The following is a 22,141-nucleotide window of genomic DNA, read 5'->3' as shown; positions in this document are numbered from 1 at the left end:
AAAACAGTTTATTGGTGGATACAGAGTAAAGCAGTACTGTGTTCTCCACTGGTTTGTTGCTAATAGTTAACTCTAGTAAAAAGAAATTAAATAGAACATTCTAGAAACAAGCCGTTCCTATGTTTTCAATTGTGCACCCTTCTTAGTAGTGTGGTAACTTCTTGTTCTGTCTGTTGTCCATCCAGTATATGACTTAGTCCTTTGGTCGGTGTATTCACACTGTATGCATACATACATACATACCTGTTAGTCATTAGAAGTCATCTATGTCATCAGATTGACTGTCACAGTGTCACATGCTTGTGTCTAAATAAAGCTTATTTCACTCATTAAGGGTTTTAAAGCACAAGTGTGATGATGCTGACAATAGAAACATGCCAAAGGGAAGCCATGAAGTGTTTTTTTTAATGTGAAAAGGTGAACATTCTTTACTTAAAGAGAAAGAACATCAGATGTTGAGGTTGCTAAGATCTACAGCATGAATGGAGCTTTTAGCCATGAATTTGTAAAGAAAAAGAAATTCGTGATCATTTTTCCTTCCACTCAAACTGCCAAAGTTACAGTTATAGTTATATAGTAATACAGGATAAGTGTCTCACGAAGATGATTAAGGCATTAAATTTGTGTATGTATAAATAGGCTCAGTACTGTTCTCAGTATCAAATATCCACTATGGGTCTTGAAATATGCATCGGGATCACTGTTTATAAGCCATCCTTCCTCAGCAGTTTCTTATTCCTTCTATCATATGCAATCTGCATAGAAATCTCACTTGGCCCACATTGCAAAGCTTGAGCAACAAACACATCAACTGCCAATATTGATTTTTTTTTACTTTCCAATCCTACTTAGTATAAAGCACAATGAATGTTTATAAAGAAAATGTAACTATTTCAAATGTGAATTAAATGCTTTAAAAACTGTTAACACGTTCAAATGCACTGTTCTTAGTAGCAACAAAGCCAGAGAGCTGTTTTTTTGTATTTCCAACTCAACTGTACTCATAAATACTTGATTTTGTAAAGGTTCACAGTCTAAACCACCAAATACCTACCAATGTTTGGATCATTTTCCAGGAAAAAATACATTCTGACTTTCATTGTTATCATAATGATATTGACAGCACAGATCCCAAACCTGGAGTAAAATTGTTAAATTGAGGACCATATTGCTAGCCTCCTTGAGTTTTCCAAGATGAACACCTGTTGTGTTTGATTAAATCTTCCCAACAGTAAATAAAATGCAGCATCAGAAATTTTATTAACAATGGTTTGTTGAGGAACAGATTTTAAATGCTCTAACACATTATGATTTGTGTTGATGTATGCTGATTTTTGATGTAAGGATTCATAATAGAAAGAATACTGAATATTAAACAGATTTGTGCAATGCTTATGTGTGACAGGCGCTGTCATATTTAATACTTATTGTAACACCATAATGTTTTAGGATTACCAATATGCAAATGAAGAAAGCAGGCCCACCTAAATATTTCATATCTAGTAAATTGAAAACTACTATTTGGGCCCTATGTTTTTCAGGTTAATTCACAAGAAACCAATGGTAAAGTGAAAACATAGTCCACTTAGTCAATGTTAGCAGAATGTACCTTCTTGAGGGTGGAGTATGACTTTTCTCCCAGCCATGATGCCTTATCACTGTTCATTTCTGTGATAGAATATCTGAAAGAGGGGCTGGGAAGGTGGCTCAGTGGTAGAGCGCTTGCCTTGCATGCCTGAGGCCCTGGGTTCAATTCCTCAGCACCACATAAGCAAAAAGAAAAAAAGCCAGAAGTGGCGCTGTGGCTCAGGTGGTAGAGCGTTAGCCTTGAGCTGAAGAGCTAAGGGACATCGCCTAGGCCCAGAGTTCAGACCCCATGACGGGACCCCCCCCCAAAAAAAAAATATCTGAAAGAGACCAATGTGAGGGGAGAAGGATTTATTTTGACTTATAGCTTTAGTCCATGGTCATGTGGCCTGTGCTCCTGAACCCGCACATGGTAAGGCCAAATACCATGGTAGGAGCATGTAGTACAGAAAGTGGGTAGAGCAAGTGGCTTACCTCTATAAACTTTGGATTGAGGATCACACCGTCAACACATGAGATTCATATTGAGACCCTAACACACAGCAACACTTTCTGGCATATTATTTGGCAAGCTGTAGTCTCAGTAATCTGAAAAGAGAGGCATGGATGGTATTGGAGGATATCCTATGCAGCTTGTGTTAAAATCATGACATTGCAAGTTATTCCCCTTCGTCCAAACACACACATACACAGCACTCTACTCCGTTCTGGTAATAGAGGTACCCACTTTCTCAGATAATTCTAAACAAATTGCAGAAAACTGCCTTTCTGATTACTTATTTTGTGTTGCAGTGCAGCTCACTCAAGGTTGCACACTATCTCTAGCTTGGGCTTTGCTAGAGTAGATATGTTTTACAAATTCATATCTTAATATATGAATGAAGATGACCTTAAAAAAAAGCTGGAGGGGCTGGGAAGGTGGCTCAGTGGTAGAGCGCTTGCCTTGCATGCTCGAGGCCCTGGGTTCGATTCCTCAGCACCACATAAGCAAAAAGAAAAAAAGCCGGAATTAGTGCTGTGGCTCAAGTGGTAGAGCGCTAGCCTTGAGCTGAAGAGCTGAGGGACAGCGCCCAGGCCCAGAGTTCAGGCCCCACGACCGGACCCAAAAAAAAAAAAAAAAAGCTGGAGATGATGAAAAACCATGGTTAAAAAATGTTTTGAGAAATACAAATGCAAATAAAGTTCAACTGTCATTAAGACTATCAAAGATTACCCCACGCTGGTCTGGATAGAACTGCAGGACGCCATGTTCTTCACGACTTTGTGCTATCCCCTCTTCTTTTTCTGAAGTCATTTTTCCCATAGGATAAGGAAACATTTTGTCTCCTTCTATTAGACTTTTACTTAAACAATCTGCTGTTCTGTTTAGAGATCAATCACTTGTCCTCTTTTTAAGTTTCAGAAAGACATCCCGCTGTCATCCCCAAGGACCATCTGCCATTCATTTCCATCGCTTCTATCCTGTACACTTAGTGGAGGAATGAACTTTTAAGTAATCATTGTTTTCCTGAAACTGTGACTAATCTCATTAGCATGTCACCCACCATGGCTGGTTCATGAAATGTGAAATGATAAGAAAAGCTGAGGTTTTGGACTTTTCTTCTGTGGTTATGAAACTTGGATGTAATCCAGCTGTCAGGTCAAAGACAAACTTCACCTGTACTGTTTCAGATCCATCATGCATGGGAAATGGAAAGATAAGGTTACACCCAGTGAGGTGCTGAAACATGGGAAATGGAACCGACCCGAGGGCCATGTTAATTAAAGCAGAGCTCTGCCAAGCAGAGCTTATCAACCGAAAGGACCGTGGACTCCTCAAATGTGCACAGTTCAAGATCAAACCCAGCAAGCCCTTGCCTGTGGCTGACAGTCACTTGGAGGACCCATTTGAGGCACAACCTGAACTTTGTTGGCACTCGTCCAAATGCCTACAGTGGACTTTGATCATGTAGTTCTAAGTGTCCTAGGATTTTAGACCAAATTGAGGCTCAACTACCTTCACTATGACAAAGAGAGAGATTAGAGGAAAGCCCAAATTTTCAACCCCATACCAGCACTGTCTTGAGATATAGTCAATGCCTCAGAAACTTTCTTTGAACCACAGATCAGAGCAGAAGCACCATCATCTGTCTCATTGTGGCTTCTAAGATATTATGTCTTTTCACATTTCTCCTGTGTTATTAAGCACATAGGCATAGTAGCTTTATGTATAGTATCACTTATTTTTCTAGTACATTTGTATTCTTTAGGCCATATTTTGAGCTATGCCGGTCATAGAATTTTAATATGGAGTAAACATAATAAAGATTTGGACAAACAAAATGAAGATTTGTTTTTCTTTGGTATGACAGAGTTCAAACCAAATCCTAGACTGAAAAGCTGTCCTCACAATCAGTTTTATGGTTTTGATGGTTATGGTGTTGGTACAACCCTTACTTCTTGTGTACCTTGGCCTTGGGAGGTTCCATCCATAGGGTCTGTGGCTGGCTGGAAGCCAAGTGTTGAGAGAAGGGAAGCTGATGCTTGTGGTTGTGCTGATGGAGAGCGGGTGGCCTGGGGAGTCATCTCGTGTTGAGTGACACTCTGCACCTTAGCCTGGGCCAGATGTGCTACCCAGCAGGGATCTGTGAAACCACATGTCATGACCTCTGGAGTCTAGCAACACAGAGGTTTTGTAAGAAAAGAACTCCTTTCATGGAATCCCCTTGCTGGCATGCTTGATACTCACTGAGTAATTATATATGATGCTAAATATCACTTGATTAAATATTTAATTGTTAACCAAACTTGTACAGATGTTCTTTGACATACAATAAGGTTCTATCCCAATGAACATATATAAGTTGGAAACTTCAAGCCAAAAGGAGTTTTGGATGTAGCTCAGAGGTAGAGCACTTACCTAGGACAGACAAATTCTGAGTTCAATCTCTACTACTGTTTTAAAGAAGTAAAAAATGCATTAATAGATTTAATCTGCCATAGTTCAGCCTAACCTATCTCAACATACTCAGAACACATTAGCTTATATTTGGCAAAATCACCTAACCGAATGTTTATTTTATAGAGAGTATATTGCACCAAATATTATGTTGGAAAACAGATGAGAAGCATATTTTTACATCTTTATACAGATAAAAAAATTAAGTCAAACTACTTTATGATTTTGGCAGCCAAAGGACAATGGATTAGCACAACATAAAACCATAACTATTTTCTATGCTGTTGCTATTAGGTTTTCCTTACCTTCCTCTGTGAAGGTGGATTCCAGAACCAAATGTTTTATGAACTGAAGTTTCTTCTTGTTCCTTCACCTACATCCAAAGGCATCTTATGGGGTCCTATGCTCCCTCTGTGACATGAAGACTTCTGCATTTTGCATCAGATCCCACATCAGAATGGTGCTTGATTTTCTTTTTTTGGTTGGTCATGGGGCTTGAACTCTGTGCCTGGGCACTGTCTCTCAGCATTTCAGCCAGCTAGCACGCTATCACCACTGTGATAGAGCCACAGTGACACGTCCAGCTTTTTCTGTTTATGTGGTGCTGAAGAATCGAACCCAGGGCCTTATGCATGTGAGGCAAGTGCTCTACCACTGAGCCACCTTCCCAGCCAGGTGCTTGATTGTGTAGGGATCTTTTGACTATAAGCTTATGATAGGTGAATTTTGTTTCTTGTTAAATTATTGTACTATTAGAATTCACTGCAAGAACCTTTGAATCAGAAAACAGCACAGCCTAGTCTATACATGTCTTCCAGTCGAAGTACACATGTTAAATAATAAGACACCACCCTTCTTCTACCCTTTACTTCAGTGTGCCTCCTTCCTGTCCTGCCTCCTGCTTTCTACCTCTTGCTCTTTGGGCTTCAGCCATCCAGTTGGCCCCCTTAGTGTTCCTGAGGCGCAGCAGTTGGGCCTTTGTGCGTGCTGCTTCCTCAGCCTGACTGCTCTTCTCATCTGACTGCATGGCTGCCCCTTCTCGTCTACCGTCTTTGTCCAAATGCCACTATCTTAGCATGGCCTCCCTACCCCAGTCACTTCTGTTCCTTTCCTTGTTTCATGTTTCTCTTAAGTCCTTATTGCTGTACTCTAAATACATGCATACTATAGATTTCATTTTTAGCTCATTTTAGTGACTATCCCCATAACCAGAGTGTGAAGATAGAGAATTTTGGTTTGTTTTGTTCCCTACTGCATAAGAGTACAGCTGGAAGTGTTTAATATGAATTTCTGAATTAAAGAAAAATGATGAAATGAGTGAATGAATGAGAGAATTAAGGCCAGGTTCTCTATTTGTCATTTATAACCATGTCAAACATAATTTCGCACAGTAAGAAGTTTATAGTCTCTTGCAAACGACAGATATTAAGTAACTAAAATAAAAATAGATCCACAAAAACATCTGCACAACATGTTTGTAGTACTTTGTTCATACCAAAACTTGGAAACAACGGTAGATGGATAAACTGTGGTATATCCAGATAACAGACTATCTATATGACAAAAAAGAAACACAAGCTATCAAGCCATGGAAAGACACAGAGGAAATTAAAGTGCATATGACTAAGTTAGTGAAAGAAGCTACATACTGTGTCCAACTCCAGGACCCTAGGAAAAGCAGAACCATCGAGACAGTGGAAAGATCAGTGGTGTCCATGAGTTAGGGAAGAGGAGGAATAAACAGATCACCGGAAATTTTTACAATGGCAGTGAAACTGCTCTGTATGATACTATAATGGTAAATGTAGAAACCTATAGAAGGTCAACACTGAGCATGGACCCTGGGTGAAAATGATGTGATAATGTTTGTCCATCAACTGCAGTCAATGTACCGCTCTGGTGGGGGATGTTCATAAGAAGAGAGGCTTAGATATGTGTGGACAGAGGGGGATCTCTGTACTATCTGCTCTGTTTGGTGGTGAAATTAAAAATGCTCTACAAAACAGAATAAAAATAAATGCTTAATTTGTTAGCAAAATCCAAGTGTCTCCAAGATAACTAGTTTGGACATTATAAAGGTAGTATACAGGGCTGGGAAGGTGGCTCAGTGGTAGAGTGCTTGCTTTGCATGCATGAAGCCCTGGGTTCGATTCCTCAGCACCACATAAGCAGAGAAAAAAAAGCCAGAAGTGCGCTATGGCTCAAGTGGTAGAGCGCCAGCCTTGAGCTGAAGAGCTGAGGGACATTGCCTAGGACCAAGAGTGCAGGCCCCACAACAGGATCCAAAAAAAATAAATAAATAAAGGCAGTATACACACTATGAGCAAAATGCTTACTGCAGGGGCCCTGTGAAGGCCAAATCTGTGACACATCACTTGGTCCCCTGCAGAGGTGATTTATAAACCAAGTCCTGGGCTCTGTGTGAAGAACCAAGGTAAGAGAGGAGTTGGGTCTTAAGGAAGGAGAAGGACCTAAAAGAGGGAACCAAGTCTTGAAGTTTTGACAGCAGTCTCTGGAAGACTGAGCCTGGGAGGTGTTGTTGTTGTTGTTGTTGTTGTTTTTAGCAGATGGTATGATCCAAATTGGATTTTAAAAGACTTGAGAGAAGTAACACCTAAGGCTAAAATGGAGAAGTAGAACTCACTGTGCACAGACAGTCCAACCCATCCCTGTGAAAACTGGCCAACTTTGAACAAACAAAAATAGGAAGCGCATGCAGCATGCAAATGAGATAATGGCTTGGGATCATTGGAATTCCAGTAACACACTGAGCCCATCCTAACCTGGGTATCTTTTCTTGAACATCTGCCTTACTGGCAGATAGATAGATAGATAGATAGATAGATAGATAGATAGATAGATAGATAGATAGATAGATAGATAGATAGATAGATAGATTGATGGATTGATAGATATAGACATATATATAGATAGATAGATCTCTCTGTCTTTCTGTCTCTGTCTCTCTGTCTCTGTCTCTACCTTTCTTTGTTCTTTTTTTCCCATCCAGGCAAAGCTACTCACCCTTCACAAAGACAGTTGTAATTGCCTCCTCCAGAGAGCCATTTTGCAGTTCTTTCTGTCCTTGGGGAACCTTCTTTCCTTTGATCTCCTGAAGTCCTCAGGTACACAGTACACACTTCAGTTTTTGATGGTCCACCTTTCTGAATAACCTTATTACCCCAAGCAGAACATCTTCTCCTCGCTAACAAGAACAGCACACCCCATCTACCCCCACCCCACCCACACAGAAATGGGATGAGAACACATAATGTTCTCTCCACATGTGCCAATTAATTTAGGTCCAAATCACTGAGTAGACCCTGGGACCCTGCACTAGCAGAAGGACTCTTTAGAGACTCAAACTTTATAAGTGAGAATGCCTAGGTCTGTGAGGAAAGCCAGGGAAAGAACTGAAATTTATTATCTGGCTATAATTTAGTCGTGACCCTCAAGTTTTCCCTCCCTTCTAAAATAAATCAGAAAGCCTTCTAAGATGATTGGACATTTTTTACAACAAAAATAAAAAATAAAAGAAACAAAAACAGACATTTCAAAAATTCTCCTAAATTAGGCGATTGCCACCTTCGCATGACACACACACACACACACACACACACACACACACACACACACACACACACACACACACACACACACACACACACACACACACACACACCCTCTATCCATTAGCACCTAGAAAAAACAAACAGTGAATTTGGCCAACTGAATAATAGACAAATCTCATTGATGGTCAGTATTAATTCAGAAAAATGGGTGCAATACATTAAGAATGGCTCTATTTCTGGATGTGATGGGATTCTTCTCCCTTGCCTCCCCCTCCCCTTATATTGGAAATATTAAACAGATTCATGAATGATGACTTGCTTTATGAAGTGTGCCAGTGTCTTTTCATTGGCTGACAAGGAACACTCACTGGATTTATATAAAATAGTGAGCATTAATCTGCAGTTTCAAACTCTCTATCATAGTAAACTATCATTTAGGTGAAAACTTGATGATGTTTTCGTTGCCTAGAGAAGTGGCAATAAATGGATTCCACATTACTGATCCAAATCAAGAAGCTTGTCATCGATTACAGTGTACATGTCTGTAAACATGATAGTGGGCCCCTCTACCATGTGGCAATTATCCCTAGTTTACTTTGTGTTTCACTCAGGGCAAGGAGGATGCCAATCACATAGCTTCTCCTACAGGAGTGACAGCACTTCTTTTCTAGGTCCTTATGTTCAAGAGTTTATAACTTGGCTATAAAAACCAATTACAGGATGAATCTTGGCATATAAAACTCACTTCCCAGAAGAATTTTTTTTAATATAAATGAAAGGGGGAAAAAAACCTCCACATGCTTTGCCATTTGTACATTCCCATAGGCCCCAGAATGAATTAGCAAATCTTTTCCCCTAATCTTATAGAAATGAAGTACTTCTGGGCTTTTGGGTCAGTTTTTAACCGGACTTGTCTGGTAAAGGTTATCACTTAGAATAAAAAGAATTAAATTCTTTGGGGCTATAAGAAAATATTTTCCTTCGGGTGAAGGCAGCGGAGGAAGGCTGGCTCACACAAATCTCAAGTTTGAGTCCATGGCTATGTTTTCTGAGAACAAACAAGATGTAGTGCTGTGCCTATGCTTTCAGCTGCTCTTTCTTGTCCTTGACCAACTTTAGGTCTACAACTTCAGGAAATGAATAACTTGTGAGTTCAAAGACTCAGTCTTGTTTACTCTTTGCAACTGCTGGATCAGACAGTTCCTGACTACAAGCCATGTTCCAGATAACATTATACCACTTAATACCAACATCAATACTTCAAAGAGGCACTAATTATTGCCTTCATTTTACAAATGAGGAAACCAACACTCAGACCAGATAAGTAATCTGTTATAGGGCAAACGTGGGGCTGAAACCAAACCCAGACACAAGGCCAAAGGTTAGATCTGTTTGTATTCTATTTAGTCATAACTGAGGAAGGTCTTGTTAGATAAGGACCATTTAATAAATAGCACAAACTATTCACAGTCAAATATATATTCCAAAGGGCTTAAATTTGCAAGTGTTTTTGATGACAATTGCTAGAGCTTTGCAAAGCTGGGTCTAAGCAACACAAGCAGGTCCAGTTTTGTCTATATTGTCTTTGTCAATTTCCCTGGTCATCTTCAATTTATTCAAAATTTACATTATGCAGTCAATTGATTATGATAGTTACTAAGCAGTATTAGCTCAAAGCTAAAAGTATATTATTCTCAAAAGACAAATCTCATACAGGACCTGGACTGAGCTAGGCTAAGCTCCATGGGTTACTCTTAAATGATGACTCATATTTATGTAAGGTGAACCTATCCTTATATAGCTGCTAGTTATTAAAGTTTGATCTGGATCAGATGTCCCTGGGAAATTTAGTAGTAAAAATCCAATTCACCAAGTTATAGTGTTTTTTTAATAGTCACATTTTCTTCTCACGGTTAATAATTTTAATTGAAAGAGAAAGGAAGAAAAAATTCTCAAAAAAAACATACAAAAAGCTTGTACTATCTTTCATCTGTTTTTAGTAGTATGTATATTTCTTATCATAAGCCAAACAGGAAGAGAGTGAGTCATTTTCTGAATCTGGCATGCAGTCTGCAACAACATTGATGATATAATATCAATCAGGATGATATGCTATCTTGTTATCATTATATAAATATTATTTTCTAAGCCTTAATAAGATGCTTGAGATTTTAAGATGAATGGTTTAAAAGTCTAAATCTACATTTATGCCAAATTCATAGGACATATTTGTCATAATTGTTCTTGTCCCTTGGGTCAGCAATACAGTTTATAATCATCATAAAATTTCATTCTTAATTCCTTTGCATTTATCAGAAGGAAAATATGGATGGTTATTACCCAATTAAAATACTCCTGATGCTTTTAAGGTAAATGTTATGGGGTTTTGGAGTTTCACTGAAGACAATTAAAAAGCAAAGAGCAGCTGGGTGGCTTCAAAGTGGTTGTAAGTGTACCAAGTCTGGAGCTCTTCAGCTGTTCAAGGGTGCCCTGTTCCTACCTGTCTTGTTCTTCTATCATCTGTAACTTAATCAAGAAATGATCAGAACGTTTTTCCCAGATAAAAAGTGAGGGAGCAGGTGCCTAAAGGAAGGATTTTCATTCAGAAGCTAAAGAACCCATTGCAATGTTCACACTTGGCTTACAGTTGCTCCCTTCCCCAAGCCTATAAGCAAAGCATAAATCTGGAGTCTGCTCTCTTCGCTGGATATTGTATCATTTGTCTGGAGAGGCACAAGAGGGGTGACCTTGGGATGGATGCTTTAGGAAGGCGTTTCTTGGGGTGTTTTCTCCAGGTAATTCTTATAGACTGGCTAGAAAGCAACCTTGTGGGTGCCTAGAGCTCCAGGAGAGTGGGTTCCGTTACCAAGGCTACAATTTCTTCCAGAGAAATTAAATGGGTCAAAGTGATTAATGTCCACAAAAAGAAAATGCATAAGCATCAATATTGTATTCTAATTCATTATAAAAGGATCACAAAAAAGAACTTAGGCCCACACTCCTTTTTTGAGCAAATTCAATTTCTATCTGGTTTCTTTTTAATTTCTGATCTTAAATTAGAACGAGGTTGATATTTAGTTTTATCTGTTTACAATCACGTATCCATATATCTCCCCCACCCCAAACTCAGAGCTTTGAGTGTATTAGGCAAGCACTTTATCTCTGAGTTTACATCCCAAGCCAAAATAATAATTTCATCAAGACATGCATCTAATTCTTTAAAAAGAGAGCTCCTAAAGTCCATAAGCTTCTAAGTATTTAATTAATAATTAGCTAATATTATTAACTTTTCAATGCAAAGATGACTTGTTTGTACTCTGAAAGAGGACAAGTTGAGACTTTGCACTGGGACACAAAAATTAGTGGGTGTAGTAAAGGCTATCAGTTACTTAAATACTGCGAACAGCTTACATTTGTAAGGTGTAAGTACTGGGACTTGAACTCAGGACCTTGTTTTCCTGGTTAGCCTTTTCACTCAAAGATGGTGCTCTTTAACTTGAACCACAATTTTCAGCTTTTTGGTGCTTAATTGAAGATAAGAGTCTCATGGACTTTCTTGCCTGATATGACTTTGAAACACCATCCTTAGATTTCATCGACCTGAGTAGCCAGAATTAAAGGTGTAAGCCTTCAGTGTTTAGCTTGCGATGCTATAATTTACAAAAAGTTTTGCATTGGGTTATTGTATATAAATAAATACTAAGCGCAACAATTCAAAATTGTCTCCTAACTCACTTGTGTGTGTGAGTGATGTTCTTTAAAGTAGACAAATTTTCACTAGAAACATTTGATGATAACATCTGTAGCATAAAAAATGATGAAGTGGTTATATATTTTAAAAGACATGAGTTGGCTTACTGGAGGGTTTCACCCACTGTGGCACATTTGGCACTAGTTACTGTGTGTTGCTCTGGCATGCTTTCTAATGCTTGAGCACTAGTTACTCCGGTTCTGGAAAGCTATGAATTTTGATATATTGGTCCCTCATTATGAAAGCTTACCTCTTTATGGCTTTATCCAGGTAAGTGTATGGCTTCAGGCTTTTCTTCTGGGCTCTTTGACCTAGAGGAATGAAGGTTGGAACAGGATCCACAGGCACTGACTTGCCAAAGAGAGTCTTACCCACAGCTGCAGGTAACCCTGCAGTCAGCAAGCTGGGAACTTGAGCCAGGGACCATGGAGCCACTAATAGTCTCAACTTTTAAGGAGGTTAGCCAAACAGGTGACAGACTGCTACACTTCAAAGACAGGAAATCCCTTCAAACGTTAAATTGTGAGGACACAAAATGACCTACCATCAGGAAAACAGGGCGTTAGTGATTCAACGCCATGTTTGTTCCAGTTTAACGAAGCATGTTTGGTGGATATTAATTGACCCTGACAAACAATACTCCAAGTAGATGACAGCCTTTTCCACCGGAAGCCCACATTTTCAAGATATGTATTTTTTAAAGTTACTTGAGCTCACAGCAGCATGAAGTTATTGGGTAAAGCCTTTCTCTGGACCAGTTTTTGCCCTTTAAAAAACCTAGTCTGGTTTAAAATTTTCATTTCTTTGGAATGCATAAGAAGATCCATGAAAATGTTCAAAAGTTCCTGAACATCAAAACTAAGGGAAGGTATTAACCTACAGTACAGTATTGTCAAAGGAGCAGATGGAGTGCTTAAGTCTGAATGATAGCATGGAGGACCCCTACTATCAAGGCATGGGATTCCCAATCATTTTCCCAGCTTAGAATGAAAAATCTAGATGGATCTCTTGTCATCTCCCTAAAGTCCCTAGGGCTGTGGATGTAGCAGTTTGAACCATATGTCAGTGTTAAATTCCTGTCTGATTCACTCAGAATAAAGGAAAGGCTGGGAGTGGTGATGGTGAAGGCGGTAGAGAAATGGCATCTGCTGTTTTCTCATTGCAAGGCCTCTGTTACCCCAGTACTTAGAAGAATTACTGGACAAATGTATAAGCAGGAAGGAAACGGATGACAGAAAAGCAATGCCACCTTAGAAGAAGAATAACAGGGTGTCCTTCTGGGTTTACAGTTTCAAAAAAGTGAATATCTTTAAAAAAGTTGAGATTGGAAGATTCCTGAAAAACAGAGGCTTAACCTACGTTCTGTAGTTTTATCAAATTGAACCTCTCTGAGCAAGGTCAAAGTAAGCTCTGTTTCCCGCTTACAAAGCAAGTCAACTTATTTTGGATGTGTAAGTATAAACTGTGTGCAAGTTTCCTAAGGCAGGCACTTGGGATGAATTATGAATGGAATTAGCTACCTTGACTAGGAATTTCCTCACTTTTACTGGTCTTTAGACAAGAATTTGATATTATTCATATGTAATCAATAGGACCAACAAATGAAATGCCCTTGCCATAAAACATTGTTTTAGAATGATTTTGCAGTTAAGGAAACTTAAATAGGGACTTCCAATATGAAGACGGTAGTTTTTACTTGCAAGTTTGAAACCGATCTGGAAAAGTGATGAGCTGGCCACAAGATTGCTGTCAGAAACTGAAGTTTAGTTTATATTTTGAAATACAATGTTAAATGTGTGCTTGCTTTCACAAAGCCAATCTTCTTCTCTTATTCATAGCCTTAGTCTCCATAAAAATAAATAAATTGCTATTTGGTTATTAAATTTTGAAGTTATGGGTAGAATAATTTAGGTATTCATAAATACAGAACATGAAGAAATCCTTCCAGAGTGCAAAGTACCTTAAAAATTATCATCCAAAAAATGACTTTAAGCTGGCTTAAAGTCAGCTATTAGCTATTTTATAACTTAATAAATATTCTTCTGTATTAACTTGCACTGCTTAAAAATTTTCTTACATATTATCATGTCTAAATTGATTTGAAAAGCAATTTGTGTGAAACCAGGATTAATGCCAAGTGTTAGACAGAAATGAAGTTAAATTGTTTTTTACTCCAACAACTTCAATTTATTCCATGTATATATAAAAAGGATAAATATAACATATTTAGCACTTTTCTATGCAGAAAGTGAAATCATGCAGAATCCAATTTTTTTAATCATATAGCTGATATAACTATTTGGAATATTTTTAAGGCACTGATTATGTAATTTTCAAAGTTGAAAATACAGATAAAGCAATTGTGCTTTTTAGAACACTTATGCACTTAATGATCACAGATTTCAACAGTAAAATGTGTTTACTAACTCCTTTCCAAGTCCCTCAAACATAAAAAGTAAAAAAAAAATCCTTGTATTTTCTTCATAATACAAAAAGTATCAGTGTTTTGATGAAATTTTTACACCTGATTATATCATTTCTACAAGAGAAAATAGCCTGATTTTTAAAAAATTTTTAGAAGGAGGAGGATTGGTATAGGAAAACTACTTTACATGCCCTTATGTCCATTTAAAATACATACATTTCCAAGTTTTTTGTCAAAACGTCTACTCTCATATAGATAGACTACATTTACAGGTTTGAAAATCCCCTTCTTATAAAAGTTTTTGAATGGGGCTGAATTCATCTTATTTAAAAATTTGAAATGACTGTTCCCAGTAATCCTGTCTATCTGGAGAGGTAAAAATACAGTAGTCATGTTTAATATTAAAAAAATACTTTTTTGGAGGATGGATTAATTTTTAATCTGAGGATAAAATAATCCAAGTATAAAGTTTCCTTTTGAACTTTGTAAATCAAGGAAGATAAGGTTTATCATATAATTCTTAGTGAAAAACTTTGAGTTTGAATTATTGAGAAAATCCTAGATGATAAAAAGAAGTATATCTGTAAATCCATAAACATCCCTCACCTACATTTTCAAAGGCAACATGGAGTTACCACTACAGTGGCTGTCTTTAGGGAATGGCTTAAAAGCAAGTAAGTGTGAGTGTTGACCACGGCCTCCCAAGGGCAGGCTCATGGAGTCAAATGGAATTTTGTTATTTATATAGGTTCCTTTTAATTCTGTTTCTATTAGCTTTCTAAGCCTTTGGTAGCAAATGTCAAACCACATTTAAGTTGACTTGTTAGCCATTTCTAAAGCCGGCTGTTCCTGCCTATTTCAAATTCAATGTATTGCTTTGCAAATAGCAAGAAACATTGTCATTTTAAAAAATTGTTAAGCACCTTGTTATATAGCATAATAGCATAACAAAAAGACCTACAGCGTGGAGATCTAATTCCTACCGTGAATTTCCTTTGTTTCAAGCTGAAAGTATTAAGGGAACGTTACTTATCCGGACAACTTTGGAGGCTCCATTTGCCCTTGAACCTGCTACCTTGAAATTAAATGCTTTTGTCATGGGGAAAAGTAAAAGTAAAGATGTCTTCACATGAGTAACCTATGCAACTTTCTATTGGAGACCATAGAATGGTGAGGAGTGATTTTACCTTACTTCAAGGCTTTAGTAAACTAACTGGAACTGTTTACTTTCTGGCCAAAAAACAAAAACCAAAAACACAAACCAAAAAAATGTGGCTAATTCTGAAATGCCGTTTAAAACCTTGGACATCCCTCAGGACAAATGATGCCATGCAACACGTCACTGCCCATTTATTTCCTATTTCACTAGCTTCCAATTAACACACCGACGCCGCCACCAACTCGTCAGAGGCGGCGTTGGCACCATTTTGGAACCTCAAAGCAAGACGTGGCAACTTGACTCTACCTTAAATTTAACCAACCAAAAATACTCCCACTTTTTCATCCACGGGGTACCCTAGCCAACATCTTTCTCCCCTAAAAGACGAATCCTTTCCGGACGTTTACAAACCTGAGTGGGGCTTTCGTGGGGGAGGGGAGACAAGACTTGGGTGGGAGCTGCTGGTCTCCAGCGCAGCCGGGCCGGTCTGCCGAGGCGCGGGCCACGCGTCCGAGCCATTTCCTGCCGGTTCCAGGGTCCAGCGCGAGCAGCCAGCGTGGAGAGGAAGGCGGACTCCTTTCCCAGGCGGAGGCTCCGCCACGGCCTCCGAGGGACACTCCCAAGCCGAGGGCCGCGCCAGGCCGGGGCGGCGCGGAGTGGGTACCGCGGAGTGGGGGCGGGGGGGCGCTCCCTGCCCCATCTGCGCCCCGCGGTAGCGGCTCAGAGCCAGACCCGCGGGTACGAGCCCCAGGCGGGCAGCTCAGAGTGGCAGGGGTGTGTGTAGAAGGGGGGTCCCCAGGGTAGCGAGGGACACCCCGAACGCCGTAGAGGGGGCTGGGCAAGGGAGACCTCGCGCTGGAAGCGCGGTGTCCAGTGCGGGAATGCACTTGACCCGCGACCGGGCTGTCGGAGCGCACCGGCGCCTCGCGCGGGGCTGGACGTCCCCCTCGATGGACTCGAGGCTTCTCTGGGTGGAGTGGCTAGTCCCCGGGCACTAGCCCAGGGCGGGAGGGGTAGAGCGGGGGATCCACCCTGTCCCCCCGAGGTGTAGCAGGGGCCAAAGAGAGCGCATCCCGCTCCTGGGCTCCCGATCTGAAAGCGGAGATGGAGGGCTGCCTGCGGCAAGGCTCGACTTACACTTCATTTTCTTCTGATTTGGAGAAAATGTCACAGCAGGGGGGTGGGGAGCCCTCTCACTGTAAATATGACTTGGAGGGGGGCGAGGCGAGGCGAGGCGGGCGCGGCGCGCGGCCCCGGGCGGCGTGGGCGCCCGGGCCCGGGATTCTCGGTCTCGCAGCGCGCCCTAGTGGACAGCGCGCCCCTCGCCGCCGCCCCCCGCGCGGACGCTCGCCGCGTCTCGCCGCGCTCGTTACCATCCTCTGCCGTATATTATTTCTTCCAAAGTATTGACAATGTGTGAGACTCCGGTCACCCCGGAGCTCTCGTCTGTAATCAGCACATTTATTCACATTTAGGACGAGAGGGGGAAAAAAATCCGAATTAAATCCCCGTGACCCTGCTTGGGTTACAGTGTCATTTTCCCTGGATCCTCTTTTAAATCCACTCCACACTGCTTCTCTGTCTATTACATGCTAATTTAATTTTACTGTGGACGATATTTTCAGCATTTGCTGAGGACAGTAAATTTTGTAGTTTATGTTATTTCACTTTTTATGACTTTTTAACACTTAATAAAATTTTATTAGAGCACTTTTGTGTTTACAAGGCCACAAAACTCTTGGCAGGTTGTCAGAAGTCCTTTTTATTATGATCCTACTGATATACTGCGAGTAATGAAATAATCATGTCCAGAAATGTATCAAAGGCCAGAGGGATTATCCCACTTAATAGCTCCACAGATGCGCCCAGAAGAATGCGGACCCGCGGTGGGACGGGCTGCGGGGCTGCGTGAGGACTGAGGCAGCTTCCCTCCTTTCTTTCCCATTTCAGTTGCTTTCCTAAAAGGCTACTTTCAGGGTCACGTGACTTTCCGCGGTCTCAATAAAAAAACACACACACACAGAATTTATTCTATTGCAAAATGTGCTTTTCTTTTTTATTCTCCTTGTGTGGGCATTTAAGACTGTGCTGGTGGCAGTGGGGCTGGCTCAGCATATCCGTGTCAGTCACTTTGCTCTTATTTCTAAGTGTACTTTTGTGCCATTTAAGCGGCCGATGGTGGATGGTGACACGGGTGTGGAGCCGAGCCGAGCAGCTCCTCCAGTCCTCGCTGAAGGAATTGGGAGGGACCACGAGGGCACAAGGTATTTGAAGGTTCTTCCTGTCTGCGAATCTATACTTTCTGCTGTGGCTTTTTTGGTTTTATTTTGTTTCACAAACTAGGGCATCTGTGACTTCGAGACTCTGCTTTCTGCTACCCTATGCTGCTTTTGTTTTATTTTTATTTAAAAGAAAATTTTATTTTCTGGTTAAAACTTGGGATGAGAATTAAGACATTGCAGCTTGTATTTCTTTTGTTTTTTAAGTTTCCTTTTCTTTTAAATAGATACGCCATCACTTAACACAGAGGTGTTAAGTTCATTCTTGCAGCAGAAGAAGGCCATTGTATTTCCTGACCCTGAAAGCAAGGTGGGTGGCTTTGTTTTATAAGTTAATTTTCTGTCTTTCAGCTTCATATTTATTTCTCTTTTGCTTCCTCAGTAGTGTGCCAAAGTGATATTTTAAAAAAGGCCATGAGGAATAGGCTCATAGAGGAGTAGTTTTCAAATGTCTGTTGCCACGTCCCCAACACGTGTTTGCCTAAACTTTTGGCTTTAAAAGACTTTGGCAGTGTTTTTCGTGTGTGTGTGTCTGTGTGTGTGTGTGGTGTGTGTGTGTGTATGATATGTTCCAGCTTCTTGTGTTAGGATTTTGTAATCTGTCATTGTTGAACACAACCGCTGGGAAGCGCATGCCTCTCCCTGGATTACCTCTATTACACACATGTGTGTAGCTCTCCAGCTTGCATGCACATAAGATTACTCAGGAGGGCTCTTTGACTTTAAGTTCAAGGGAGCAGGTTTGTTGTTGTTGTTTTTTTTAATATCATTTGCTATCTAACCATGAACACGGTCTGGTCTAGTATTCTGCTCTGTGACTATACTGATCTAAGTTTTGGAAAGAGCATAAAGAAGCATTACTCCCATCTTTGAGAGAGAAACAGAGAGATTGGGGGAGAGAGAGGGAATGGGAGAGGGAAAGGTACTGGAACTATTTTGGCAGCCATTTTCCCCTTTCTTTATCAGCTTTACATGTGAAAAGACAAAGCAGTTTTTCTTTTTTCTTTTTCTCAAATGATTTCTCCAGCGGTGGAAACACAGGGGAGGAAATGACACAGGGATCTAAGTAAACACTCTTCCTCCATTCCTGCTGTTATTGGTAGCTCGCTATGTTCTTTGCTGTTCATTGCAACAGGTTGAATAATTTCACAGTATTTTAAGTAAGAGAATTTATACCCAAGGGCAGGTGCATATTAATTATCTTGTTGTAAAGTGACAGTTTAATTTTACAAGTAACTTGTGTCTAGGATGACTTAAATAAAACTTTGAAAGTTGCAATAGCTATCAAGCTAAAAATCTGTTTAATTAGATAATGAAGTGAACCTGCACTGGGTTCTTGCATGTATTGAATTTGTAACTCTTACTCAAAGAGAGAGACTGGCTTACTTAAGTAGGATAACTGATGACACGGCTTGGTCCACGAGGATAGAGCTAGTGTCCACAAAGATACTTCTGTCCCTTTTGCAGTTGTCAGTGCACGAAGGAAAGGAGTCCTATCCTCTCATCCAAGGAATCCACTTCAAACAGAGGAGTCAAAGAACCAAACTCAAGGCCTGAAACTAGGCCTCCCAGATAACCACGTGGGAAAGAGTAGTCGGCCTTGGGTGATCAGCACCTTTCATAAAATACTTTGACTCAGTTCTCATTTCTTAGGTGAACTTGGACCTTTGTGACCAGTTTATTCCTCTACAAAATGGTGCTGAGGGACAAAGAGTTAATCTCTATGACATAATTAAAACAGATCTTACATACTGCTGAAAACAAACCTGAAGCACTGGCTGACTCCCATCAAGTGACAAAGGGCACAAAGCAAGTTAGTAGACTTTGGGTGGATGAATGTTGAGCCAATACTACCCCACTGGCTGCCTGGTGGGATCAGGTGTAGACCGTAAGGGAAATAAGGTGCTATCAGCCTTCTTGGGTTTGGACTTGACTCTCTTGAAAATGGTCAACCCCAAGAGGGGTTGTGTCCTACTGCTGTTCTGTTTTATTCTTTGGGTTTCTTTGCAGCTATTGTTGTTGTTGTTGTTAGCTGTGTAAAGAGATTACAATTCCATAAGTCAGGTCATAAGGACAATGCTTCTTGATCAGTGCCACTTCTTCCACCATTTCCCCCCATTTCCTCCCTTACTCGTACCCTCAAGAGTCTAAAATTTTTTGAGTCTTCAAACTGTTGTGTACAATTCTTTACACATAACAGATAACTTAGACAAACAAATATGCTACATATACTACAGCACTATATTATGATCTGTTGTTAAATACTCAGTAGTTTCAAGTACCATGCTAAATTCTTTACATACATTGTTTCACTCCATGCTCACACTGACCATACAGGTAGTTATCTCACAACCTATTCTACAGGTAAGGATTATGAGGCTCAGAGAAGTTGAGAGTGGCTAGTGGCTAGAGAGAGCTAGTAAAGGATGTGGACATTTAGCCAATGTCTATGGGAATGGAAAAGTATGCAATTGGCACTATCTTTACTATTTCCTCCATATGTTTGGCTTCCTAGAGCCTCTAACCTCTAACAGTGCAATTACTGTGTAAACCATGAGGAAAACGGATATGGGTAGGCCCTCAGCTTGTTAGGTGTGACTCATCATAAAGCTTGAACAGACTGGATTGTCTTCTTGCCTAATCTCAGCTCATTCCACTACAACAAGGCAATGTTCAGAAGGAGTCAGAGAAGTCAGAGGTACTTTTTCCTTCCTTTGAAAACTATGATTATGCTGAATTTACTTCAACTAATTTCAAAACATCTAGGGAACAGACTTATATGGGCATTAAAGACTCAGAAATCATTACTCAGACAAATGAGTGCCCGAACCATTAATTTTAACTCAAAGATCTTTAGGAACTTTAAAGATCATCATTCTGTCAAGGTACTTGATTATGTTCTGACCATTTCAGGAAAGGAAGAGTACCTTGGAGAGCTAGAAGGTCTGGTACATGCACAAGGTTATTTTGTGAGTAAACAGGAGTCATATAGGACTGCTTTGCCTGAACCACACAAGGAATTCTACACCTAGAACCCCCAAGAAGGAAACTAGGAAGCCCAGGAGTTTTCCTAAAGAATGGTTCAGTAACCTCTTAGTAAAAAAGATTAAATCCATCTCAAAAATTTCATAAATGGGTGAGGAAAGAAAGATGAAAGCCAAGGCAATGACAGCTATCTAGTAAATTCTTGCTTTTCCTGAGAAGATAGGACTCTGTCCTAGGTGGGCTAAGACTCCAGCCATCACCAAAACAAGTAGAATTAATCTTTGACTTGTGACTGGTAGAAAGAAGGGAGCGAAAGGGAGAGGAAATGAGGTCTATTTCCAAAGAACTTGATCAACCCCACAGAGCTCAGGCTCACTGCACAAATCCAAAAGCAGCGTATTCAAAGCTGGGAACCTAGGGTAGCACCAGGATTTGGTGGCCTTGCTGGGAAAGACTGGTTTTCTATTTCTCCACATGTATGACTTTGCATTCTTGATTCAATTAAACCCTTCTGTTCTGTCTCTGGGTTGTCCTTTATTGAGAGAGAAAAGAAATCAGATTTTTTTGACTCATATTTTGAGGTTTTTGGGAAATAAAGATGTACTTAGAGTTAGCTGTGAGCTCATTGGTATGAGGTCTGAACATTTTTAAAAATAATGAACATATTATCTAGATGAATAATTGGTGAGAAGAAAAGAAAACTAAAATGCAGCAGTAACAGCTAAACCCAATCCCATTCAAATAAAACTGTAGGGTCACGAACATTAAGCCTGAGATTAGAAATCTCTAGAAAGAACGTAGAGTAAAGAGGTGTTCACCTCATATTTCAGCAGATATAATTTTAAGCCATCGAAAAGTTTTAAAGATCTTGAGCCATTTTCTTCAAATCTGACTTGCCTTTCTTTCTGCATCTCTTTCTTTCTGCATCTGTGAATTTGCCAAGTTAAATTTTATTGCTAGAACAGGCTTTGAATGATAGTGCCTATCTTTGAAAAAGGTCTGAGTACTTTTTGATTATTTGATGGAAAAAAATGCATGCTTTCCCCTTTTTATGCACCTTTCAAACCAACTGCTCTGATATAAATAAAGTCTTTTAAAAATGTACTCAACTCACCCTTTCCAGAATAAGACCAAGCATTTCTTACCATGAAAGTCATGAATGATCCCTGGAAGGACATTATGAATGAAATAATATCTTAGCTTTTATCTAAACAGCCAGCTCTCAGATCATACCATTCCTGAAAGTTTCAGAATCTAGAATAAATGCATTGATCCGCAAGGCAAAAATACAAAACCATGGCCAATAAAGCAGCAAGCCCAGCCGGCTGGCTTCCAGGACAGGAAGCCACTAGAATCTGGTTGCTAGGAGACACTTGTCTTTCTCTGGCAGCAGGAAGATGTCCTTGAGCATGGCTTCCCCTGTGGTTGGCTTTGGACAAGCTGTG

General features: G+C 40.1%; 2 long non-coding RNA genes across 2 annotated transcripts in view; one reads left to right on the top strand and one right to left on the bottom strand.

Moving 5' to 3' along the window:
- Window positions 1–1,623: 1,623 nt before the first annotated feature.
- On the bottom strand, window positions 1,624–12,508 carry LOC122120119. Its single transcript, XR_006149662.1, has 4 exons — window positions 12,099–12,508; window positions 7,550–7,645; window positions 4,035–4,242; window positions 1,624–1,682 (listed from the first exon to the last, which is right to left on the bottom strand). It is a non-coding gene; the product is annotated as an uncharacterized LOC122120119 (long non-coding RNA).
- Window positions 12,509–17,521: 5,013 nt separating this feature from the next.
- LOC122120042 overlaps window positions 17,522–22,141 on the top strand; it is a 75,505-nt gene continuing 70,885 nt past the window's right edge. The window contains exons 1-2 of the long non-coding RNA XR_006149658.1: window positions 17,522–17,696; window positions 17,939–18,021. This is a non-coding gene — a long non-coding RNA (uncharacterized LOC122120042). The remainder of the gene's footprint in view (window positions 17,697–17,938; window positions 18,022–22,141) is intronic.

Source organism: Dipodomys spectabilis, unplaced genomic scaffold (genome assembly GCF_019054845.1).
Source record: "Dipodomys spectabilis isolate Male_0828 unplaced genomic scaffold, ASM1905484v1 ptg000174l, whole genome shotgun sequence".
NCBI lineage: Eukaryota > Metazoa > Chordata > Mammalia > Rodentia > Heteromyidae > Dipodomys > Dipodomys spectabilis.
Note: the sequence above shows the minus strand (reverse complement) of the source record. Positions and strands in the feature narration are given on the sequence as shown.